At 38.4% G+C, this 27060-nt stretch overlaps 1 protein-coding gene across 4 annotated transcripts in view; it reads left to right on the top strand.

The window, feature by feature from the left end:
- The first annotated feature begins 2402 nt into the window (after positions 1 to 2402).
- Positions 2403 to 27060, top strand: part of FNDC3A (fibronectin type III domain containing 3A) — a 155812-nt gene continuing 131154 nt past the window's right edge. The window contains exon 1 of one of the 4 annotated variants that reach the window (XM_059041671.2): positions 2403 to 2587. The gene's annotated coding sequence lies outside the window, so the exon portion shown is untranslated. Of the gene's footprint in view, positions 2588 to 3185; positions 3469 to 3830; positions 4169 to 27060 lie in introns of those variants that run through there. The other 3 variants (XM_059041669.2, XM_059041673.2, XM_059041670.2) reach the window with 3 other exon arrangements.

The following is a 27060-nucleotide window of genomic DNA, read 5'->3' as shown; positions in this document are numbered from 1 at the left end:
ACTTGTCTGGGAAGTCAGAAATGTTTTTCCTTACTCAAGTTAAAAGGGGAAAGAAGATCACGTGCAGAGAGCCTATGGCTGTTGGGATTACAGCACGTTTGAGAAAATAAAAGGCAGCCAGGAAGCCTTCCACACAGGAAGCCAGGGGAGAGTGGTGTCAGATCAGACTAGAAAAGGCAAGACCTCACATGTTCCGGTAAGCCACCTTAAGAATGCTAGTCTTATCTTAAAGCAATGAGACCCTGTTTAAGGGTTTTATATGAGAAGTGGCATAATCTTATTTGCTTTTAGACAAACTGTTTTGGCTGCAAAGTGGAGAATAAAGGCTCAGATTGTATGCAGTGAGACCAGATTAGATTGGTGGCAATCGGAAAGAAGTAGAGGCCAATTTTAAGATTTTGGAGGTAAAATTGCTAGGACTTGGTGCTGCAACAAATATGGTGAATGAGAGGGAGGGAGATATCAGGGGTGACTACCTTGTTTGATTTGAACAACTGGATAGAGGAGGGGAAAGGAAAACAAGAAGAGTTTGTGAACTAAGTCGGACTAAACTTTGTAACTTTGAGACTTTAAGTGAACATGTCAGTGAAGCAGTTGGTATCAGATTTGGAAATTTAGGCTAAGGGACTGGAACACTAGAGACACATACGTGGAAATCATCAGCATACAGATGATAACTAAAGCCATTGGGGTGGACGATGAGGTTTAGGCCAACAGATTATAATGAAAACAGAAAAGAACCTAGACTGAATTGTGAGGTACTCCTATATTTAATAGCTAGGGAGGGGAGAAGGCATCTGCAAGGGAATTAGAGAAGTGGTACCCAGAAATGTAGGAAAAAAGCCAAGAGAGTATAGTGCCAGAGGAAGAACTATTCGAGGGAATAATTGGTCAAAGTGTTGGGTATTATTCAGAGCTCGAAAAAGATGAGGATTTTAAATAATCCTTATTTTATTGATAAGAAAAATGAAGCACTGAGCAGTGACTTGTTCAAAGTCAATGTAAATGCTTGTCCCTCTCTGGATTCCTGGAGAATTCATACTGGTGCCCATGCTAGGATTATTTATATGTGTGATTCATTCTCTCCACAGAACATAAATTCCCCAGTCCTCGCTTGACTCAACCTTACAGCATTGTACACTGTTGACTAATCTATGTCTACTTAAGTGACATTCTTCTTTTTGTGTTTTTTTTGTGGTATGCGGGCCTCTCACTGTTGTGGCCTCTCCCGTTGCAGAGCACAGGCTCCAGGCGCGCAGGCTCAGCGGCCATGGCTCACGGGCCCAGCCGCTCTGCAGCATGTGGGAACTTCCCGGACCGGGGCACAAACCCGTGTCCCCTGCATCGGCAGGCGGACTCTCAACCACTCCGCCACCAGGGAAGCCCGACATTCTTGAATTATGTCTTAGTCTCCTTCAAAATAGCTGTTCTTTCTCGTTGTGCCTATACATGTAGGGATGCCCCAAATATAATTTTTTTAAAATTCCGTTTATCCCACCTCCACACCCAACCCCAAAGGAATCAAAATCTTGAGAGATGGATTACAAGATTCTTTTTAAAAAGTTTCCAAGTAGTAAGCTTTGGAAATTACTAGCATAGAGTCAGGTTTGGAAACCACTCCCTTAGTCTCAGACCAAACAGAGCTAGGGCAGCAATACAGAAAAGCCACCCAACTCACCCACGCTCTAATAAATCCTCATATTTTAAAACAAAATACAGCTGTGCCTCAGTTATCCAGAGACCAGCTTTCCAGTAATTTTGTCTGGAAGAGGGCCAAATCTGGAAGTTAAGAAAAGGAAACGCCTCTGGCAGAAGAAGAACTTTTTGAGAGTGAACAACAATGAAAATATCTCGGGATACCACTTGATATACAGTCACTGTCCTATTTACTGATGGGAAGAAGGGGAAGAAAAGAAATCTCTCATTGGCTGACTGTGGATATAAACATCTGCTCAATCATCACCTGGGGCCATAGAGAAAAGCAGTCAAGAAAGGAGAAAAGAGTAAAAAAATAAACAGTAAAGTAGAAAGGATGAGAGGAAGGATCTGAGCGGATCAAGAGGCAGATGAGGAGATGAGAAGCAGTGACAGATATCAGAAAAGGTGATGAGAACATTCCAAAGAGAGAAAAAAGAGCTCACCTAAGTAGAGATCCTATATACCTCAGCAATCCCCCGGGACTAGCGTATGGCCAAGGTATGGCGTTTGATGGCTGGTCATCAACAAAGGATTTCATTAACCATTGTATTCCTTAAGAATGTAGGGAATAAGTACATTTTCAAAGGATTTCTGTAAAAAGGTGGGGGGGAAAGCACTGCTATTTTTTAAAGGCAGCACAATTCATAAGCTAAAATAAAGCCAGAACAGGGAGGCTGGGTACGTCGTCATTGTTTCTGAGGGTACAGTTCCTGGGGTTAGAATCCCCGTCCCAAGGACAACCCCCATCCCAAGTCCTCCCGTGGAAACCGCAAAAGGAAGCAGCCCTGACCGGCCCTCAGGCATTATTGCAGCGCCCCCAGTTGCTGGAGGTTCAAGGAAATCTCGGCCGCGTTCCATTGTAAGTCTTCGGGCTGTTGCACAAATTAAGGTAATGGGCTTCCACGCGTTTTGACTGGGGAAGAGACCAAGAAACTAACCCGTACGTTTCCAACTGAAGTAAATATCTAAATATTTTTGTTTCCTTAAGAGATCCTGGGGTGTTAAGTGTTTGGGGTTGAAACCATCCAAGCCCACTTCGGTTGGCTTCCTATTTTAAAGACACTCCCTGGGGGAGTGTCTTTAAAAGCACCTGCCGGCATTAAGTTTTGTGCTTCCTGGAAAAGGCCGACCCGGTGCGCCTCAGAGGGAGTCTTTCACAATCTGGACTGAGAAGTGTGTGAGCGGCCCCAGGAACGTCAGCTGGCTCCTCATTTCCCTAGTGTCGCTAGCAGCCTGGCCGCGGCGGCGGCTGCGACGACCCAGGCGTAGCCGGGCCTCAGGAGAGGGCCCGGAGCCCCGGGAAGGCGGTGGGCGCCCCGGGAGAGGCGACGGGGACTCTGACGCCCCGCACCGGCGGCTACGCGAGCGCCTCACGCTCCCGGTAAAGACCAGAGGGGTAGCGGGCGAGGGCGCGGGGCGGGGACGCGGGGTCCGGGCCGGCCGGGGGCGCCGTCGGCTGGGCTCGCGCAGCCGCACTCGGCGCGCCGACTCCGGGCTCCTCCTCCCGGCTCCGTAGTAAGCATGGCGGCGGCGGCGTTCGTGGTCCCTCGGGTGAAACAGAAAGCGGGAGCTACGCGGAGAGGGAGCGAAGAGCGGGGCTGAGGCGGCACCGTCACTGCCGGGAAACCACCCCAACAGTCAGTGCGCCGGCGGCCGCGGCGGCCCCGAGAGCTGGCTCTGCCGCTGAAGTGGAGCGAGAACGACCAGGAACCCGAAGAAGAGGCGCCGGGGTAGCCGTCTTCCTCCGCCTCAGAGCGGCGTGACTCGGAGGTGAGAGCGCGGGCGCTCCCTTCGGGAAAGGTGGGGGAGACCGAGGCGTCCGGGTCCCGTCCCCACCCCCCGCCCCCCTCGGGGCAGGCGCCGCGGAAACCGTTAGCCTGGGTGTGAGGGGCCGGGGCGCTAAGCGGGGTTCGGGCCCGTCGAGGGGCCTGGCCCACCCAGTCTTGTGGGCGCTCGCTGGGCGGGGGGGAGTGGGCCGCGGGCGGGACCCGTCCACTCACGGGGCACCTGCTGGGCCTGAGTCTTGTCGGGAGGCGCTCGGCGGGGCGCGGCCGCGGCCCCGCCACCAGCCCGCGGAGGCGGCGTGGGCGGCCCTCCCTCCGCCCCCCTGGCCCGCGGCCCGCGGCAAGCCGCGCCGCTCACGGCGGCGCTGGGGGGTGGATTGCGGAGCCCTCCGGAGCGGATCGCCGAGCGGCCGCGGCGCCTTCGGTGTTGGCCGCCGGGCAGCCGCCAAACTTGAACGCTCTTCGGAAGAGAGTTTCCCCTGCTCCTGTTGGGGTTAAAACCTCGAAAACCCGCCCTAGTGTATATGATCCTGTTTGGCTGGTGCCAGTACCTGGCCGTTCCTCCAGCCGGCGGAGTTAACCACCTGTTCAGTCGGGGGGTGGACTCCGGGCTGCAGTCCTCGCCCTGTTTAACAGCCTGGATCTTTGAACTTCTGACACGGCTGTGGAAGGACGTCATGCGTTAGGTAAAGAAAATGAACACGTAATTTAGCCATAAAATCGGGGGCAGAACGGCGGCGGTTTTAATGAATGTAGTCGTTAGTCGTTCTTTTATTAAACTGTTAATATTAAAAGCCTTGGGATAGTTTTCTGTGCGGGGAAGGGGTAGTGGATAGTGAGGTGCTAGGAATCATAAATACGGGATTTTCTTTTGTGAAATTTCATGTAAGTTCCTTTGGACACCTTCGTGTTTGAGCATCTATTAACAAAGAATACCAGACTGACAAGATTTTTTTTTTTAACTGTATAATCCTCATGTATGTTAGACTGTAGGCTCTTAAAACTGAGCGGCATAATTATTTTGCTTTTTCTCGTGGTCTGTGTTTTTAGCTCTTGGAAGCAAAATTGGTGTGTGTTTTTCTGTATTATAAGAATGAAATAACAAAAGTTGAACTGTTACTATAATGTTTTATCTCCATGATAGTACCAGCACCAGTGCTAAACATATGCCACCTGGGAGTTGGAGCCATATGTTAGGCAGAAACTAATTGAGTTTTGTGGCTATGATCTTGTATTTGGATAAATATTTAGTTTTTGTGTATTTGCTAAATCTTTAGTTCTTGCCATCGTGTAAGTTTTTAAATCACCTAAAAATAGTCCAGAGAAATGAGCCCCCTGCCTGTTTGATATTTTCTTGGTTGGTTTGACTTTTCTCAAGTAATGAGATAAAGTGCCCATGGAGACAGATGGTGGACTTAAAACAGTGATAAAAAGGATTTTACACATCTTTGATAACATAGAACCTAAAATTTTCCTTTCAGCTTCTTAGCCCACTGATAATTGTTGCCATCACCACTTACACCAGTTATTGGGAAGAAGGGATGATGACTTGACAGGAAAAAGATTTTGTTAAAATTTTTATAAATAGTTTTACGTTTAAGAATTTTAGCACTATCACAAATGTTATGAAATTTTCTTCTCTCCCTTCATAGAACACATCTCAGTTTTCTTGTGTAGGTTAACTGAAAATTTTTTATCTCAAGCTGGCTGCTTTTAACCACCTGTATGCTTCTGAATGAACTCTCCCTCTTTCCGTTTTGTCTGAACCCTCAAAAATCATTGTCCAGGAAAAATAAACTTCTGGTTAACATTGGCTTCAATCAAACATAATTATAAGGGTAATTTGCTTCTCCCAAATTAATCATATGATTCAAAAAAACAGATTTGGTGTCATCTATGTCATGACTTTCCCCCTTTGTATGAGTAACTGAAAGCCGATTTATCATGCATTTAGTGATTACGTTTTAATTTTTTAAGTTCTGCAGTATAATTTTGAGCATGTTTTATTACTAATTATGAAAAAATTTCTCCCTCTTCTCTGACCAGCCAGGCAGAGGTCAGGATTGAGAGGTTATAAAACCCAGAAAAAAGGGAAGCGATGCATGATTAATAATTTTCATCGTCTTTTGTAGCTTTACTTAGGTAAAGAGCATTTAATTTATAATTTGTTTTAGACTTATGGGTAATAATTATGCCTGTTTAAAAATATTCGTATTTTTTTTAATGTGCATACATCCAAGGCTTGTGCATCTTCTGTTTTGCCTATATTTTTAAGATAGAATTTTATGAAGTAACCTAAAGGTTTTGTTTTCTTTTTCATGTTCTTGGTACAGTTTTCTATGAAAATGAGTCTAGGTGATATCTTTGAGCATGATGTAGCGATATGCATGTGATTTCTAATTTTATTAGCCAGGTAATCGACAGATAAATAATTGGTGTTTTCCTCTAGCAGTCTCTAGCAGACTTCAAATAAATTCGCAATATTGTAAATCCAAAGGTTTAGAATACTGTGCATGCAATTCCATTGAGTCTTTTAGTGCTTCTTTTTATCACATTGCAAAAAGAAAAAGAAAAATGGCCCGTATGGATATCAGTGTCGAGCTGCTTGCTAAAAAGGAATTAATGACCAGTAGTGTTGAAAGGCAACTTTTTTTTTTACCTGTATTGGGAGTGTTTATAATTTTCTTAATATTTTGGTCTCATTTTATTTCAGAGTGTTACGCTGTGGTCTCTTTAACCCTTGATCTTTATCTCTATCCTCCCACTATTGTAGTTTTGCTTATCTTTCACATATACTTTATAAGTTTGCATTGTAGCCTATGGTCTTCCATCAAGTTCCTTTGTAGGTGTCTTCCTTAGATATTTCCAATCACTTATCACCCATTACCATTCCTCAGGCTGTTTTTTCTCCAAGGTAGAGAGATGTGCTTGGGAGATGACATGTGCTCAGAGGATGATGAGCTACTAATAGAGCTGGGATACAAAAGCAATAGGATGTGTTTCTTTCCTTCAAGTAGTTTACAGACTAGTTGGGGATACTACACTAACACACAAGGAATCATTAGCAAAAATATAAGATGGCATTATTAAATTGTGTGGCAAGGACTGTAATTTAAAGGAAAGTGAGGCCACTGAGGGCTAGAATGATCCTGGAAGGCATTTAAAGGGAGTCAGACTTGAAACTTAGGAAGGATTTAGATATCTAGCAAAAGGAAAGACATTCCAAAAAAGATAGACAGCCAGAGCTGGAAGTAATAGCAAGGAGACCAGTCTGAGAGTGTATAAGGGTAAGTATCAGGAGGAAGAAGGAAAGAAGGTTAAAGTCAAGATTTTGGCTAAGCCCTACAGCATGGTCAAGAGAGTAATAGGCAGGGCTGGACAAGTTTGGCTGTATCATTATAAACCCATCACTGAAAGAATGCTACATCTACTAAGTTATTTATATTAATAACTTAAGCTTTATGTATGAGGAATAGCTTATATGTTTTATATGTGTGTGTTTATTACAGTTTAGATCAGGGATCAGCAGACTTTTTCTTTAGAGTGCCAGATAATATTTTAGGCCTTGTGGGCCACTTACTGTCTCTGTTGAATATCCTTTTTTGTTTGGTTTTTTTTTTTTTTTTTTTTTTTTTACACAATCGCAGGATTTGGCCAGCAAGCCTGGTTTGCTGACTCTTGGCTAATAATTGGCTAAGTAATTGTCCATATAGCACATAATGTGAGTTGCCTTACATCATTTGTTTACGTGGTTGTTTTGTGTTTTGTTATGACTATCATTTATGGTTTTTTCCCTATATTATAGTAAGAATTAAGAGAACATGCAGAAATTAGTATTGTAATTGTTCTTTTGTGGCCAGACTTCTAGCCACTGCCTAGACTGAGTCTCAGAACTTGGACATAAAAGAAGAAAAGCCTTTGAGCTAGGCCTTAGAGCAGTGAAAATAGCTACACCATGGAATTTATAACCTGTATAAGGTTAAGTATATCAATTGCCTATTCAGGTTGTACGTATTTTAAACTTCAACTGGCATCTTAGAAGCCTTGGCCAGGATGCTGGTGGCCTATAAGTGACAACTGGGGAGCAGGCAGTAGGAAACCTTGTTTTTAAAAGTAGTCTAGGTTGAGTTAGTGAAGAGACAAACAGTTGGACATCCCTCAATAATTCCAAGAGTCACTGTGTTACAGAATAGTCTAATAATTGATATTTACATTGATGAGTTTGAGTCATCAGGAAAAGATTGTATCATGTTTATGATACAATTAAGGCAGATACTTATTAAGGCAGAGAAAAAAGACCTAGAAATCTTTAAAAATATTTTCATTATGATTATTTAAAGATAAGTTGCAGTGATTTAAAGGATAAGTATCAGTTATTTTGAAAATTCATTTACGTGAAATATCTCTTTGAAGTTGCTAAATTTATAGGTGTGTATTTCTAAAGCAATTCTATTTCCTTCACATTGTGTTTCACGTACCATTACCAGGTAAATAGTGGTGCCTCAGGTTATGGTTGCATGAATAAATTCGCTAGAGTTACTCTGTATTTTGTATTATCAAGAAAGTAAGAATATAGCATAAGAGCACTCTTTGATTCAACAGTCATTAGTAAATACATTCTGTATATCAGAGACAGTATTAGGTGCTGGGAAAAGTAAAGATGTATGTGACGGAGAGCTCTCTGGATAAAATCAGTGGTGTTTCTTTTTTTCCTCTTAAAAACATTAAAAGCAAACAAACCAACAAAACCCCAAAACTTAAGTTAACTTTTGTCCTTTTGCCTATACTAGCATTTTCCATACTTTTTAAATGTATGTACTGTCTTAAGTTTTAAGGCAGTACAAACCTTTTGAACTAAATTTCAGCCTTCATGGATTGCTACCCAATAAAAGTTTGGCTTTTTAAATTTTGCTTTAAGAAGAAATTAACAATTCACTCTCCCACCCCCCCCTTTTGTCAGTACTTGAAACAGCTTCATTATTCCAGCTGTTTCCGTTTCCTAGATAGGAGATAAAGTACCTTGGATCTTAGTTCCAACTTGACCCTTGTTAGCCATATGATCTCAGATTCGTTTTTTTCACTCTTAGGTTCCCAGTTTTTAAAATGGAGAATAATGTCTATCCTGATTTCCCCGCAGAAGTATTGTGAGCAACCAAAAAGATGTTGGAAACCATGACAATATTAAAGTACCTTATGTGTTTACATTAATGCTACTACATTGGAAGCAGTGTAGCCTTTTTTTAGTAAGACCAGAAATCATGAGTTCAAGTTTTATCCTCCAAAGTTCTGTAAATATAGTATTACAATAAACATTTAGTTTACTCAAAAGTTTTAACTGCCTTCTTGGCAAAGAGAATGCACATTTTAAAAGCTTTCTTTCCATTCTTATTAATCTTTCAGTGTGGTCGGTATCCAGTGCCTCTGTTCTTTGCAAGAGAATACTGATCTTCATTCCAAGGAAATTCAGCTAGTCTTTCCACAGTGGGATAAAAATATGCAAAAGTGAATTCCTTATAGTTTTCTTTTTTTCAAGTAGAAGACTATTTATCTATAGTAATAAGATCCACTTGAACTCTCATTGGGAACTTGATTATTTTTTAGAAAATCCCATGTAGACTTGCCAGATATGTGGTGGTACTCTCATTTTACAGATGAAACTATTACTTCTGATTGACTTCCATCTCTCTTCCTCCCTCACTTCTTGAGATTGCTTATGTGCTAATTGTTAGAAAGACAGTAATAAGCATGATGTGTACTTTGACATAAACCTTGGTGTAAAGGTTATCTAAATTTGATAATTAGGTTGTGTTAATCAGCCTCTATCAGAAGCGTCTGAAAGTTACTGTTTTCTGTTTTCCTTCTTCAGAATCCACATTTTAATATATATTTGAACAGAATAATTTAAACAATTTAAGTGATTTCTTAGTGAAATGCAATTCCCCATTAAGAAAAAAAATCTTCCTACTTCTCTGGGGGTTCTAAACAGATGTTTAAGTACATTTTAAAGCACAGTTAAGGCTTTTCTTTAAAAAGTAATTATATGCTTTCTTTTGCAGAAATAGATGTCATATACAACAACTATGTACTTATGTTGAGATCTAGCTTGAAGGAGTAGTCATTTCGTTTACTTCAAAATCAGTTTCTCTTAAGATTGGCTTAAATAAAAATAAAAGTGAAACATAGTTTATAACTTCTGATTTCATTATGTTTACATTTTCTAGATTTTTTTGGTTTGCTTGTAACAACCATTCTTTTTTGTTTTCCAAAGATGTTTTATTTTATTTTTTTTAACTTTTATTTTATATTGGAGTATAGTTGATTAGGAATGTTGTATTAATTTTAGGTGTACAGCAGAGTGATTCAGTTATACATATACATGTATCTACTCTTTTTCAAATTCTTTTCCCATTTAGGTTATTACAGAGTATTGAGCAGAGTTCAGTTGAGCTATACATTGGTCCTTGTTGGTTATCTATTTTAAATATAGCAGTGTGTATGTACATGTCAATCTCAAACTCCCAGTCTATCCCTCCCCCCGCCCTTCCCCCACTGGTAACCCTAAGTTCATTCTCAAAGACTGTGAGTCTTTTTCCTGACAACCATTCTCAATTACAGTTTCATACTTAAGACGTGATTTTTTTCTATGTAGTATTTTCATTTGCAGTATATACTTTTTCCTTACATTTTAGTTAATGAAATATACTTTTGTTTCTTCCATGTTAGGACTACCTATTTGCAATACTTCAGATTAGTAGATAAATCATTATTCCTCAAATGCCATAGTATGCTAGCAATTTTATTTTTTGTCGATTACTTGAACCTGACCAAAACTGGTCTAATGTGTGTGATAGAGGAGACTTTGGATAAAAGTTGTACAGAAGTTAAAATCACACTACAATTCCTGCTGCATCAATTATAATATCTTCTATCTCTATTTTAGAGTTTATACTCTGTTGGTATCCTGTGACTATATCTATTTCCCACCACTTTCCAACTTTGTTGCATAAAGAGCATATGTTTTACATTGGGCTTCCCTGGTGGCGCAGTGGTTGAGAGTCCACCTGCCGATGCAGGGGACACGGGTTCCTGCCCCGGTCCGGGAAGATCCCACATGCCGCGGAGCGGCTGGGCCCGTGAGCCATGGCCACTGAGCCTGCGCGTCCGGAGCCAGTGCTCCGCAACGGGAAAGGCCACAACAGTGAGAGGCCTGCGTATCGCAAAAAAAAAAAAAAAAAAAAAAAAAAAAAAAAAAAAAAAAAAAAAAGAGCATATGTTTTACATTAGGCAGATAAAGGTTTGTTTGTTGGCTTCTTCCCTTACTGGCTGTATATAAACGTAAGCACATTGCTTTTACCTCAAGGAGCCTTACTTTCTTCACTTTAAAGAGGGGTAATATAGGATCTATCTCCTAGAATTAGCTGCTGTAGGGAATTAAAAGAAAGAGCCCATTTAACGTGGCAAGTGAAATACTTACCATAGGATTTTTTTTTTTTTTTTTTTCGGTACGCGGGCCTCTCACTGCCGTGGCCTCTCCCGTCGCGGAGCGCAGGCTCCGGACGCGCAGGCTCAGCAGCCATGGCTCACGGGCCCAGCCGCTCCGCGGCACGTGGGACCTTCCCGGACCGGGGCACGAACCCGTGTCCCCTGCATCGGCAGGCGGACTCTCAACCACTGTGCCAGCAGGGAAGCCCTACCATAGGATATTTATATCCAGAACTTTGAAAGACATTTCTAATCATTGTTACCCAGGTATCTAAATTCTTCCTTTCACCATTCATTTATTTATTCATCTATCATTTGTTAAAAACCTTAAATGTTGTAGATACTTAGAATATGAATGTCACAAAAATGAATGTCATATTCCTTTTCCTCCAGCAATTCACATACTACAATGAGAAATAAAGACACGTTAACAGATACATATTTTAAAATAATTAAAAGTAAATAAAATACCTCTTGTCTTTCATCCCTTGTGTGAATGCTTCCTGTAGTTTAGTACTGAACTGCCATAGGTTTCCATAATATGCTTATAATATCATGACTGTGTATATAACATACTGTAGCATATATATGTTTTTACTTGCCTGTCTCATCTATTAGACTATGAACTCCTCGATTTTGAACTTCTCAGGTCGGCCGAGGGTTTTTTTTGTTTGTTTTTTCTGTAAAGGAGCAGATAGCAAATATTTTAGGCTTTGTGGCCATATGGACTCTGTTGCAACTACTTAACTGTGGCGTAGGAGCATAAAAATAACCATAGATAATTATAAACATTGGGTATAACTGTGTTCCAATAAAACTTTATTTATAAAAGCAGGCAGGAGGCCAGATTCAGTGCACGGGTTGCCACATACCTTACAGCTGGCAAATATGAGGCACTCAGTAAATGATAACAATTAACATATATTAAATTCTTTCTATGTTCTGTGTACTATTCTAAACAACTTTTCATGTATCAGTTTACTTAATCCTTAAAACAACTCTCTGAGGTAGCTATTATTGTCATCATTTTAAAGGTGAGGAAACTGAAGCACAGAGAAATTAAATAACACACCTAAAATCATACAACTAGTTAGTGAAAGATTTGGGATTTGAACCCAGGCGTTCTGACTCCAGAGCCTGGCTTTGAATTACTAAATCATACCAGTTCTGGTATGTTAAATCCCAGGAGTATAATATTGATTCAGCATTAGGAAGCATATTAATGTAATTCACTATACTAACAGGTTAAAGGGGGAAAATTGTATGTTTATATCTCTTTGGTGCTAAAAAAATCATTTTCTAAAATTCAGTTATCCCTGACAACTCTTCATCAACAAGAAATAATCTTATAAAGGGTCTCTACCAGAAACCTGTATTAAATGTCATAATGAAATATTAGAAGTACTTTCATTAAAAGATAGGGACACTGGTCAAAGTCTTAGTGCGTTAAGAAACAAGAAAAATAATTAACCTCGAAATAATGGGGATTGGGAGTGAGGTGGAATATATCACTGTTACTAGTTGCAGTTGATACGATTATCTACTTAGACAAGACAGGCAACAGAAAATGATTTGAGTCAAAAAGAGATTTCAGTAAGCCCACTGGCTATGAGATAAATTTAGAAGATTCATTAACTTTATTATACACTAACAATAACCAACTATGAAAAACAGTAAGAAAAGTAGAAGCCTAAATTATAAAATACTTGAGAAATTTTAAAAATATGCAGCACCATCTGAAGAAAACTACAAGAAATCTGAATGGATGGAGGAATAGTAGTATATTCCTGAATGTGAGAACTTAATACTATAAAATTGGCAGTTCTCACCAAATTAATACAGTCAGTGTAATCCTAATTAGAAATCCAACAGGATTTTTTAAATGGAATTTGACAAACTGATGTTTCAAGTTTTGAGAAGGAAGAATGCACAAGAATGGCTAGATAAATTTCAAAAAGAAGCATAACAAAGGGGAACTTACCCATCAAAGATTAAAACATACTGTACAATTATAATTATTAAAATAATAAGAATTTGGAGTAGGAATGAGCATGTTGATCAAAGGAACAGAATAAGGAATTCAGGAGGAGCTCCATGGTTACAGAAGAATTTATTGTATGATTAACAAGTGAGTAATGGAAGAGCTAGTCTTTAAGTGATGGGGGACAATTGGCTGTCCAATTGAGGTAAAGATAATTAGGTACTCACTTTGTGGTACTCTCAAAACGAAGTTCCAGTTGTACTAAATATAAATAAAAAAGTAAAATGGCAAAAATTTTGGAAGAAATGTCAGGGTAGTGAAAGCCTTTTCAAATAAGACGTCAAACTTAGATGCCATTTTAAAAAGTAAGCAATAGACTGGGATAAAATATTTGACATGTAGTAGACAAAGTTAATATTCAGAGTATATAAGGTGTGCCTACAAATTAACCAAGTCAACCTGGTAGAAAACAAGAAAGAATGTACAGAAATCCATAGAAGTAGAAATATAGCCTATAAAGTTTTGAAGAGATGCTCAAACACACCAGTAGTAAGAGATTGAAAACATTGAGAGATGATTTTTTTTTAATCTTTGCTAATAAAATTGGCAAAAATTGGAAAACCTTGGTAGGTGTCAAATTGGAAAGTAGGCACTCATAAACTATTGAACAGAGTATAAACAGCTTCATCTTTTTAGGGTAAAAGTTTAGCTGTATCTGTCAATTTTTTTTTAATTTATTTATTTATTTTTGGCTGTGTTGGGTCTTTGCGGCTGCACGTGGACTTTCTCTAGTTGCTGAGAGCGGGGGCTACTCTTGGTTGCAGTGTGTGGGCTTCTCATTGCAGTGGCTTCTCTTGTTGCAGAGCACCTCTAGGCGCTTGGGCTTCAGTAGTTGTGGCTCGCGAGCTCTAGAGCACAGGCTCAGTAGTTGTGGCACACGGCCTTAGTTGCTCCGCGGCATGTGGGATCTTCCAGGGATCAAACCCATGTCCCCTGCATTGGCAGGTGGATTCTTAATCACTGTGCCACCAGGGAAGTCCTTGTTTCTGTCAGTTTTGAAAATGCGTACTTCTAAGCCAGAAGTTTCATTTCTGTGTATCTATAATACAGAAATACTATCATAGGGTCATAGAGAATATTACATGATTGTTCCTTGTAGAGGGAGAAATACATGAAGAAAATGAAAGTATTTTGTGTTCATCATTAGAATAAACTATAGTATGCCCTCATAGTAGAATGTTAGACAGCCATGAAAAAGAATGAAGTAGCTACAGATGTACTTCTTTAGGAAACTCTTAAGATATTTTACATGAAAAAACAAGACACTGACCAGTACACGCAATTTTATTTAAACCACTCCCCTAAACCTCATACATACGTAAGTGCAGAGCAGAACGTCTGAAAGGGTACATTCCACAGTGGTTGCTCTGGAAATGGGAGTTGGAATGGGGCAGGAGTTAAAAATTATGTCTGTACATGTGTTTTTAAGTGTAAAACATACAACTTTCGTGATGTAACGAATAATAAAAGAAAAGATGGTTTGGATTTGGTGATTGTGACTAGCCCTTGTTAGAAGCATACCTTCTAGTTGGCCAGCCTTGATTTATGTCTGTTTCCCTGTGTGATTTTTAACAGCACATCCTTTCACTCAAAAGCTTCCCAGTTAGTGTCTGAAATCATTGGTGCTTTTAAAGAGAGCAATTTCAGTTTAGTGTTGGGTCTGAAGCTGTGTTACAGCAGGTTAAAGAAGTGAGAATTGTAGGCTAGTGATTCTCAACCTTTACATAACCATATCTGCCAACCGGGACAATTTTAGTATACTTTATTTTATGAGTTTCTATTATAAAAGCAATTTTCTTTTCCAAATAGAAAATTATAATTTTTTTTTTTTAATTATAATTTTGAATGTAGTTGTTTTCAAGTCTCATATGCCTGGATATTTTGATCTCCCCTTTTAATATTAGAACCTAATATTTTAGGAAAGTTGGTGGTAAATTTCAGGAGAGATGTTAGCTTAAACTGAAGACAAAGTAAAGAAAAGGAAGATTTTTTTAAAGATAAGATGAGGAAAGATTAGCATATTTTAGGCAATAATTTTTAGCTCAACCATAGTTGTAGATTTATAAACAAAGAATATGGTTATCTCAGAAAGGACAACATTAAAATACTGGGTTCTACAGACAGATCTTTCTTCTCATGGAAAATACAGAAATATTTCTTGATTTTCTTATGATATCTTATGATAAAATTCTCTATTTGGGAGAAACTAATGAAGGAAACATGTTAAATATGGTGAAGTTAGTAATACAGCTTTTACAGAGGAATTCAAACCTTTTGGTTGTAAACCTAGATGCTAAGGTGTTACTTTGTTCAGAAAATATTCAGAAGCTGCTGTTTTTTAGTCTTAAACCCAAAGTGATTCTGATAGACATAACCAAGCATCTGAAACTCTGAAAAAGCAAAGTGAATAATCTAAATATACAAGCTACTATTTTACAAAAGGGCAATAAAATATTTGTAGATGAAAATAAAATTGTCCCAGATGTAATTACGTTGTGCTCTGAAGGTAACCCAAGTGCTCTGAAAATAGCACTAGACAGCTAGGAGCAGTAAAATGAGATTTAAGAAGTACAGTTGTCACTCAGCATCTGCAGAGGATTGGTTCCAGGACCCCCACAGATGCTCAGGTCTCTTATATTAAATGATGTAGTACAATAGAGTCGAAAAGCTGCACGATCTGCACCTACAGATATGGAGGGCTGACTGTACTTTAAAAAAAAAAAATCTATTGGTCTTATTTATGTGCACATTATCTGTCTTTTAACAGATTGGGGTTGATTTCTTGGTAGAATTCCTGCTCTCTTTTCCCATAGTTTCCTGAGTGGAAGTATCTTTGTGATGTCTATTTCATCAAGATTGCGTTGGAAGTCTTATTTTAATCAGGTTTCCATGTTAGTATTAAGGTGTGATTTCTTAGTTGGGGGGGGCTGGAGCTGTATCTCCTGACTGCTTATTAAATTAAATTATATTTAGTATATCTGACTAAGGAGAATAATGGCAGTGGCCCTCAAACTCCCAACCCTTATTTTACACCTCTGTTCAATTAAGAGGGATAAAAGACTGAGGCCCACCCATCCTACCCACTTTCACCTTTCCTTTCCAGTGAACAAGGAATTGGAGAAGAGTAAGATAAATAAGTTATAGTGAATACGTTGCTGACAATCTATATAAATTGCCATTTACAATTTAAGAAAATGAGTATATATATTTGATTTTATTAGATTAAACCATATGAAATTGTTATTTTAATGTTTCTGACCTTAAGTGGCAATTTCATGTGGTTCAACCTATTATATTACAGAACTATGCCCTATAATCACTGCTCTCTATATAAAAATATGTTGTTACACTTAGAAAATATGTTGTAAGTTATTTAATATAAATTCATAAGCAGCACATTGCTTATGAAATGTCACCATATAAGTCAAATTGGAAAGTTTATGAATATACCTACTTTAGCAACAAGGATAAAGTGATAAGCCAAAAATATTGTTAATGAACATATGCACCATTGGACAGTATAGGATTAATCAATCAACCATCTCCGAAAACTAAATTAAATATGAGAATGATAAGATAAACATGTAGTAATTGCTAAATAAAAGCTATTAGGTTTAAAACCATGACCAATTGAAGACAGTGCAAAAGCCAGAACTAATTGAAGAGAGCACTGATAGTAGATAAACAGATAACAAAGTATCCTTCCCCTAAATTGTGGTAATTCTAACTGTCTGTGTTGCATGGCAGCCAAATGTCTTAGTAGAATCCTGAATCAGAGGCCCAACTAATCTCCAGAAACATATTAATTTTAGTTTATAGGTAACACATTTTCTTAGTGAATAAGAACTCACACTGTAAGTTGCTGGTAAGTAATACTTAGTCTTATGCAGAAATCTAAGAAAGTGCGTGTCATTTTCCCAAAATATCTGTAAAGATAATATTGATTTTTCTTTCGGTTAAGGGTATATCAAGAGCATGTTGGCTTCCATTGGTGATCCCAGACAATACTTTTTTAAAAAATCTTGTTTTTAAAGCATTGCCATTTGTGTTCTACTTGTGATTAATTCATTTACCTTTCTGCTGCCCATTGCGTACATTAAAAATTAAGAGTAGTGAATTCAGTTCCCTGTCAAGGTGGAGTAAAAGGGACTAAACTTACTCTTCTGTCTGAAACAACTAAAAAAAAAAACTAGGAAAAAAAATACATGAAACAGTGGCACTCAAGATGTTAGATATCATGCAGCGGAAGAGGGAAAACATGAGCCCTAAGATTGGCTCTGCTTATTGCCTGGAGAAAGTTCCCAGGGCACAGGGAGGGGTGTCCCAAGTAGGTCCCATCTCCCTGAGTTGAGATGAAGCTGGCAGTCCAATGAGAATAGAGTATGCAGATCCAAGTACCAGAGAAGAGAACACTAAACATAAAAAGGACCTCAGTGATCTGAAGAAGGTCCCCCTTGAGCATTTAGCACAGTACTGATAAGTGCATACCTGTGAGGAAACTACCCAGGGCTAGAGAAAGAGTCACCTAAAAGGATTATATATTAAATAAAACAGTATCCAAGCTTATACAAGGCCAGAAATAGCGCCTGTTTCCACCAGCCAGAGTAGAAAGCCTCATAATTCTCAGGGCATTTGGTAGAGTACTCTGGAGGGTCTTGGCTCAGTGGTGGGGAAAAATTAACCCTAGACTAAATGTAGCTGTGTTCCTGCCTAACGCAAGAATATAACTTTGTTCTTGCCTAAAGCAAGACCCAAAAGGATCAAACTGTTTCCAAGTCACTTAGCCACGTCTCATAGCAAAGCTCAAGAATAGTTATAGGAATACAGAAATATCCAGCAGCCAACAAGGGAAAATTTACAGTGACTGACATTCAGTCAAAACTACTAAGCTTGTAAAGAAGCAGAATAATACAAACCACAATGAGGAGAAAAATCAGCCACTTGAAACTGGCTGCAAAATGACATTGATGATGAATTAATAGTAACATTAAAACAGTTACGTTTGTATTCAGTATGTTTGAAAAGCTAGAGGAAAGATTGAACATGTTATGTAGAAGTATCTTCTAGATTATAATTACAATGTCAGAGACAAGATACTTTGGATGGGATTAATGGCATGTTAGACATTGCCAAAGAAAAGATTATTGGATGTGAAGACATAGCAATAGAAACTGTCGAAAATGATACATACAGAGAAAAGAGAATTGTTTAAAAAGGTGAACTGAAAAAATATTTGAAGAAATAGTGGGCAAAATTTTTCTGAATTTGATAAAGACTATAAACTAAGAATCATGATAAGCACAAGAAAGATAAATGTCTCCAAGGAACATCATAATTAAATCACTTAAAACAAGTGATAAAGAGGAAAAAATCTAAAGCAGCCAACGTTAATACAGGACAAAGATAAAAGTAATAGCAGATTGCTGTCAGGAGCAATGTAAATTAGAAGGTAACGTAGCAATATCTTTAAAACACTAAAAGAAAAACGTGTCAACGTAGGCTTCTTTACCCAACAAAAATATCTTTCAAAAGCAAAGTAATGACTTTTCAAACATGCAACAGCTGAAATAGTTAATTACCTTCAGTCCTGTACTAAATGACATGTTCAGTGGAGTCCTTCAAGCAGAGGAAAATTAAACCATATGGATACCTGGACCTGAGGAAGTGATAACTACATGGGTAAATATATAAGATTTAAAAACTATTATTATTTAGGTAATTTCAAAGGACAGTTGATTGTTTAATATGATAATGATAATGACTGTGGAGTTTATAACATATGTAAAAGTAAAATATATGATAATAATAGCACAAGGAAGGGGAGAAAGGACAGATATATTGTTGTTAAGGTTCTGATGATACTTATACCTGAAGTAGTAAGTTAGACTGTGAAACATTAGACTGTGATAAGTTAAAGATGCATATTATAAACCCTAAAGCAACCACGAAAGTAATAAAGGATTATAGTCTATAAAGCCAATGGGGATTTAAAACGATATAATAAATAATTGAAGACAAAGCAGTTAAAGAGGAAAAGGGGAATGAAGAACACATGGGACAAATAGAAAACAAATAGCAAGATGGTAGATTTAAACTCAACTATATCAATAATCACTCATAAATGATCTAAACTATAATTAAAAGACAGAGATCATTGGATTCAATTTTTTAAAAATCAATACCCAAGTATATGACACCCACAGGAAACCCACTTTAAATATAAAGACACACATAAGTTAAAAATAACAGGTTGGAAGATATACCATGCTAACACTATCCAAAAGAAAGCTGGAATGACTATATTAGATCAGAAGTTAGATTTCAGAGCAAAGATTACCAGGGACAGAGGGGTCATTTTGTAATAATAAAGGAATTAATTCATGAAGAAGACACAATCCTAAATTTTTATACATGATAAAACTGCAAAGAGACATATACAAATATGAAATTTAGCAGAGGTTCTAATACCCCTGTTTCAACAATTGATAGAACAGATAGAACGTAAAACCTAAAACTTTAAAATTTCTTGAAGAAAACGTAGGAGAAAATCTTTGTGACCTTTCATTTGACAAGGATCTCGTAGGTAGAACTCCAAAAGCACCATCCATAAAATAACCAATTAATCTCTTGGATTTATCATAATTAAAACTTCTCCTCAAAAGGCATTGGTAGGAGAATGCAGAGACAAGCCATAGACTGGGAGAAAATATTTGCCAATCACTTAACTTGATAAAGGACTAGTAACCCGAGTATATTAAAGCGCTATCAAAACTGAGTAATAAGAAAAAATAATCCAGTAACAAAATGAGCAAAAGTATTGACCAGATGCTTAACCAAAAAGCCATACATAGGGCAAATAAGCACATGAAAAAGTGTTGAACATCATTAGTCATTATGGAAATGCCTGGGTGGGATTTAAAATAGATAGTAAGAAAATTTGGGAGGTGATGGGTAGGTTAATTAATTAATTAACTAATTATCTTGATCATAGTAGTGGTTTCATCAGTGTATTCATGTGTCAGAATTCATCAAGTTGTGTACTTTAAATGTTATTTAATATGTGTCAGTTATACCAAAATAAAGCTGTTTTTTAAATCTATAGTAGTTAGCACATTATATGTGCTTGATGCCATTTCCTAGGAACATTTGAACGTTTGTGTGTGTTTGTATGTGTTTTAACCTGTAGGAAATAGCAGTTTCAATCTCAGAGAAAAATTGATTTGGCTCATAGGCTTTTGATTTGGCTGAAATATCCAAAGGCAACTTCAGAGGCCTCATTAAACTTGATACTTTTTTCTCCTTAAGGAAACTATTTTTACCTATTTCTAGTTGAAGAACAAGAATGTATTCACATCTGGGTTGGGCCCTTCAAGAATGAAGTATTCTTTACATTGTTATCACCCTGACTCCTTCATTATCAGTTAATACTTAGTGAAAATGAGTTTTACATCTATAATCTGTATGGTCATGGGACTAGCAGCATCAGCTTAACCTGGGAACTTATTAGAAACGTGAATTATTCGGCCCTATCCCACACCTGTTGAAACTGAGACTAGGTGTAGAGCCCAACAGTCTGTTTTAATAAACCCTGCAGGTGATTCTGATACATGCCAAAGTTTGAAAGCTATGGTCTTAGAGCAGCAGTGGGACTTCAGATACTTAGGTACTGATAGTAGAATTCATTTCAAGAAATCTCACAGGATGACATACTTAAGATTTGTGTATTTTATCATATGTAAATTTTGCCTTCAAAAAAAGAGTTAAATACTGAATAGTAGTTACTGAAACATGCCTGAGGTGTTTAGGGGTAAAGTATACTGATGTCTGCAACTTTGAAATGCATTTTTATTTTAATTTTTAAAATTTATTTATTTATTTTTGACTGCATTGGGTCTTCGTTGCTGTGTGTGGGCTTTCTCTAGTTGTGAGTGGGGGCTACTCTTTGTTGTGCGCGGGCTTCTCGTGGTGGCTTCTCTTGTTGTGGAGCACAGGCTCTGAGCGTGAGGGCTTCAGTAGTTGTGGCACGTGGGCTCAGTAGTTGTGGCTCACGGGCTCTAGAGCACTGGCTCAGTAGTTGCGGCATGCAGGCTTAGTTGCTCTGCGGCATGTGGGATCTTTCCGGATCAGGGCTCAAACCCGTGACCCCTGCATTGGCAGACAGATTCTTAACCACTGTGCCACCAGAGAAGTCCTGAAATGCATTTTTTAAAAAGATGGATAGAGGAACTCATGTGATAAAGGAAAAATGTTAACTTTATTATCTAGATGGCAAGTATATGGTATTCACTCTTTAATTCAGCTTTCCTGTAGGTTTGAAATTTTTCATGATAAAATATAAAATCCTCATAATGACTCCTTTTTAAATTTTTGTGCAAGATACTGAAATGTGCCCAGATGTACTTTTAGACAAAATAATGGTGGGTGATAATGAAATTTTAGCATCTTAACAATAATTATGGGCAGATATAGAATATGGTGTTTTAATATATTGATACTGTATTTATTTATCCTAGAAAATGGCTATTTGAGATATTTCTAGTAAATTGGATATTAAAATGTGATCTCATTAATGTTCTCTAAATTGTCTCCATTGATTGACTCTTGATATATCAAGATGAAAATGTTCATCAGTTATACCTACATGATCTGGTTATCATTACTTTTAAAGTTAGACACAGTTTATTGGTTTTTAAAACATATTTTGTTATAGAAGTCATACCAGTCAAATGGAAAGTATTTCGATTAAAAGAGGTTGGTTGTTTTTGTTTGTTTGTTTGTTTTTGTGGTACGCGGGCCTCTCACTGTTGTGACCTCTCCCGTTGCGGAGCACAGGCTCCGGACACACAGGCTCAGCGGCCATGGCTCACGGGCCTAGCCGCTCCGTGGCATGTGGGATCTTCCTGGACCGTGGCACAAACCCGTGTCGCCTGCATCAGCAGGTGGACTCTCAACCACTGCGCCACCAGGGAAGCCCGTTTTTTTTTTTTTTAATATTTATTTCTTTATTTTATTTTTGGCTGTGTCGGGTCTTAGTTGTGGCATGCAGGATCTTCGTTGTGGCATATGGGATCTTTTCATTGTGGCGCACAGGCTCTTCCTTGCGGCACGCAGGCTTCTCTCTAGTTGTGGCATGTGGGCTCAGTACTTGTAGCACGCAGCCTCTCTAGTTATGGCTTGAGTGTTCAGTAGTTGAGGCGTGTGGGCTTAGTTGCCCCGTGGCATGTGGGATCTTAGTTCCCCGGCCAGGGTTCAAACCTCTGTCCACTGCATTGGAAGGCAGATTCTTAACCACTGGACCACCAGGGAAGTCTCTAAAAGAGGTTTTAAAAATGATGAATGATGAAAGTGAATAGTAGTGTGTGCATTTAATATGAATCCTGATTCAAACAAATTTTAATAAAAATTAGGCAATTTGAAATTTGAACACTGGTGATTTAAGGAATTATTGATTTTTATGTATGGTAATGGTTTTGTGGTTATTTTTATATGTGTGTGTGTGTGTGTGTGTGTATGTGTGTGTGCATGTATGTATAAAACTCCTTATCTTTCAGAGGTGCATACTGAAATATTTGCAGATGAAAGTACTTCAAGATAATACAAGACAGGAAGAAGTAGGTGGTGGCAGAGATGAAACTATAGACTGGCTGTGCGTTGAAATGGTTGAAGCTGGGTGATGAGGACATGGGAGTTCATTATACTAATGTTTACTTTGGTGTATGTTTGAAATTTTCCACACATAAAAATATTTAAGAAAGATATACTAGGGGTTAAATTGAACTTTTGCAGGGTGATCTGAGAACCTAACAACCATTTAATACGTGTTTCTATGGGAAAATATTTTCCAATTTTTTCTGACTTCTAAATGCAGTGTTGGAAGGCAGCCTATTTCTGTGTTGAGGACTGCTTCTTTTTAATGTAATACTCTCCCTTATGATAGCAATCATTTAAAATCATTGATAGCACTTTCTCTTCTTGTACAAATATAAATTTCTTCTATAAATTAAAAAAAAGCATAACTGTCCTTTATGTCTTAATGAAAGTTCACACTAAGATATGAAAATTCAGATGAAGCAAAATAATGCATTAGATTAATTACATATCTTTTTAAGAGTCATTTTTCTGGAGTACAGTTAACATCAAACAGGGTAACTGAAATAATTAATTAGTCTTAGGAAGAATATAAAATCTAATATCATGTACTTATTGTATAAAATCTGTGAAATATTTATTTTAGGTTTCTGGTAAGAAATAAGATGATTTTGCATGGTGATTCCTGTGACTTTGATCACAGGAAATTTCACTACAGGTGATTTTAAAGTGCCCCTCCCCCTTTTAATATTTATTTATTTATTTGGCTGTGCCGGGTCTTAGTTGCAGCATGCGGAATGCCCATAGGGGATCTTTGTTGCAGCATGTGGGATTTTTTAGTTGCGGCACACGGGCTCCTTTAGTTGTGGCAGACGGATTCCTTTAGTTGTGGCACACAGGCTCCTTTAGTTGCAGCATGCAGGCTCTTAGTTGCAGCATGCGGGATCTAGTTCCCTGACCAGGGATGGAACCTGGGCCCCCTGCATTGGGATCATGGAGTCCCAACCACTGGACCACCAAGGAAGTCTTGCCCTCTCCCCTTTTTCAATCTAATGTAGTCAAGTTTAGAAAGTAAAAAATCCAAACGTAGAAAAAAAAGAAATAGAGATCTAAATGGGAAAAATACGTTTTAGGATATCAGTTCATAAGATGAATTAGTAATTTGGATAAAAGTCCAAGTTCAAGGAAAATTTCCCTGAAAGGGTATTTATATAGTTGATAAGCCAGGTGTGACTCTGTAGTTGCCTAGGGCTCCTCAAGACTGTTCATTTTTAAATCAAAATTTTGATGAAAGTGGTATAACCATATCCACATTACAAAACAATTGGGGAAATAGAGAAAAAAATACTGTGATTCCATCATCTTAATATAATTGCTACTATAATATTAATACTTTTACCTAATGTTTTTTCATATGTATATCTTAAAGTAATCTAAAGTCTAGATTTAAATGTATTAAATCTACTTTGGAGTGTATAGTAGTCTTGTGATTTCAGATATGGCCTTGGAGTCCTATAATTTTTAGTTTCATTGGTTTAGACAAATCAAAAGACCAGAAAAATGTATTGGATTTCTTAATCTGAATGTACATATTTTTCCTATGAGTCTCTCAATTACTCTATGGCTGTAATCCAAGTAGGATCCTGCTTTGCGTTTTCCCACATACTTTTTAAACAAGTAGAGCTGAACTTTCAAACCCCACTCCAAGCTTATTGCCATGAGTTAGCTACCTTAGGTTCTAGGTATAGACTATTGTCATTATGATGGCAGCATCTTTAAAAATAGAACAAATTCAGGTAGAATGGATGGCTATGAGTGAGGAGATAAAGGAAGAAAAACTGGCAAAATATATGCATAAGGAAACTGGTACAGATTCAGAATTATAACAGGGAGTGGGTGAGAAAACAGTACTGTTTCTAAACCTAAGAGCCTTTTAGACTGAATCTCCCCCCACAACCCCTGCCCCACAAATTCATATCTTGAAGCCCTAACCTCCCAGTGTGATGTTTTTGGAGGTAGGGTCTTTGGGAGATTATTAGGTTTAGATGAGGTCATGAGGGTAGAGCTCTCATGATGGATTAGTGCCCTTATAAGAAAAAGAAGAGACCAGAGAGAGCTTTTTCTCTCTCTTGGCCAGGTGAAGGTACAGCAAAAGGGTAGTCATTTGCAGGCCAGGAAGAGCACCCTCATCAACAATCTGACTATGCTGGCACCTGATCTTGGACTCTCAGCCTCCAGAACTGTGAGAAATAAATGTGTGATGTTTAAGCCACCCAGTCTATGGTATTTTGTTCCAGTAGCACGAGCTAAGACAGTAATTGGTACCAATAAGTACAGTGCAGCAGTAACAGATATCTAAAAATGTGCAAGTGGCTTTGGAACTGGTTAATGGGTAGAGGCTGGAAAAGCTTAGAAGTACATGCTAGAAAAAGCCGAGATTGCTGTGGGGACTGCTAATGGCAACTAGTGAGAGCTTAGAAAGAAAAGAGGAGAGCTGGAGGGAAAAACTTCCATCTTCTTAGCGAATACGTAAATAATCATGAACAGAATGTTGGTAGAAATATGGACAGTAAAGGCCATTCTGATGAGGTCTCAGATGAGAATGAGGAACTTGTTATTAGACAGTGGAGAAACGGTGATCCCTATTATAAAGAGTTTGAGAACTTGGCGGAGTTGTGTTCATATTCTAGCATTTTGTGGAAAGTGAAACTTGTGACTGATAAAGTTGGATATTTAACTGAGGAAGTTTCTAAGCAGAGCGTTGAAGGAGTGGCTTGGTTCCTTCTGACTGCTTAGTAAAATGGGAAAGGAAAGAAATGAATTGAAGAAGGGTCTGTTAAGCAAAAAGGAACCAAAACTTGAAGATTTGGAAAATTCTCAGCCTATCCAGGTTGCAAAAATGAGAAAGCACCTTCAGAAGAGAACACAAAGAGTGTGGCTGACCAGCTATTTGATAAGGATATTAGTGTGTTGTGAGCCATGGACCTAATCAACATCTCAACAGAAGCCAGGAAGAGAGATGGAATTATACCATTGGAAACCCTGCCAGGTGGGACTAAAGGAAACAGAGAAAATGGAATGAAATGAAGGAACGCTTCAAACATGTGTTATCCTTCAAGAAAACGAAGGATCCCAAAGGTGACTCAAGGTCATCAGGGCTTCAGTGCAGAGGTCTGAGGGGCAGGGTACCTTCACCTCAGTTTCAAAGGATGGGACTTCTGCCCTGCAGCACCACATTGACAGGGCTCCACCAAGCTGAAGGAATGTCTGTGGAGGTGATGCCACACCATTTGGGTCCAGAGGGCAGAGCATGGAACCAGAGACATTATTCTCCAGTGTAAAAATCTAATGATATTTGCCTTGCTATGTTTTGAACTTGCTTGGGACCTGTCACTCTTTTCTTCCTTCTGATTTCTTCCTTTTGTAATGAGAATATCTATCCTATGCCTGTCCCACCATTGTAATTTGGAAGTGTGAAACTTAACTGGTTTCACAGGTTCACAGCTGGAGAGGAATTTTGTCTTAGGATGAATTGTACCTCAAGTGTCACCCAAATCTGATTTAGATGCAACTTTAGACTTTATGTTGAAATGGGTCAAGACTTCTGTGGCTGTTGGGATGGAATGAATGGGTTTTTTTTTTTAATTTTACATGCAGAAAGGACATGAATTTTGGGGCCCAGGGGCAGAATGTATGGACTAAATGTTTGTGTCCTTCCAAACTTCATTTGTCATAGCCCTATACCCTAATGAGTTGGTGTTACGAAGTGGGGCCTTTGGAAGGTAATTAGGTTTAGATGAGGTCATGAAGGTGGAGCCCCCATGATGGGATTAGTGCCCTTTTAATCCAAGAAGAGGAAGAGAGACCAGAGCTTTCTCTCTTGGCCATGTGAGGATACAGAAAGAAGGTAGCCCTTTGCAAGCCAGGAGAAGGGCCCTCACCAAAAACCTGACTATGCTGGCATCCAGATCTTAGACTTCCTACCTGTGAGAAATAAATGTCAGCTGTGAGAAATAAATGTCTGTTGTTTAAGCCAACCAATCTGTGGTATTTTGTAGCAGCTGGAGCTAAGTTTGCAAATATTTTTTTCCCATTCCATAAGTTGCCTTTTATTCACTCTGTTGAGTGTGTCCTCTGATGCACAAGTTTTCAGGTTTGATGTAGTCCCATTTGTCTGTTTTTGCTTTTGTGGCCTTTGCTTTTATGGCCTTTGCTTTTGGTGTTATATCTAAGAAACAATTGCCAAGTCCAATGTCATGAAGCTTTTCCCCTGTTTTCTTCTTGTATAGTTATGGGTCTTACATTGTGTTTTTAATCCATTTTGAGTTAATTTTTCAATGTGGTGCAAGATAAAGGTCCAACTTCATTTGAAAAAAAAAAATTTTTTTTTTTTTTGCATGTGGATATGCAGTTTTCCCATCACCATTTGTTGAAGAGACTGCCCTTTCCTCATTGAGTGGTCTTGGC

The sequence above is a fragment of the Kogia breviceps genome, chromosome 16, assembly GCF_026419965.1.
Source record: "Kogia breviceps isolate mKogBre1 chromosome 16, mKogBre1 haplotype 1, whole genome shotgun sequence".
NCBI classification, from domain to species: Eukaryota; Metazoa; Chordata; class Mammalia; order Artiodactyla; family Physeteridae; genus Kogia; species Kogia breviceps.
Note: the sequence above shows the minus strand (reverse complement) of the source record. Positions and strands in the feature narration are given on the sequence as shown.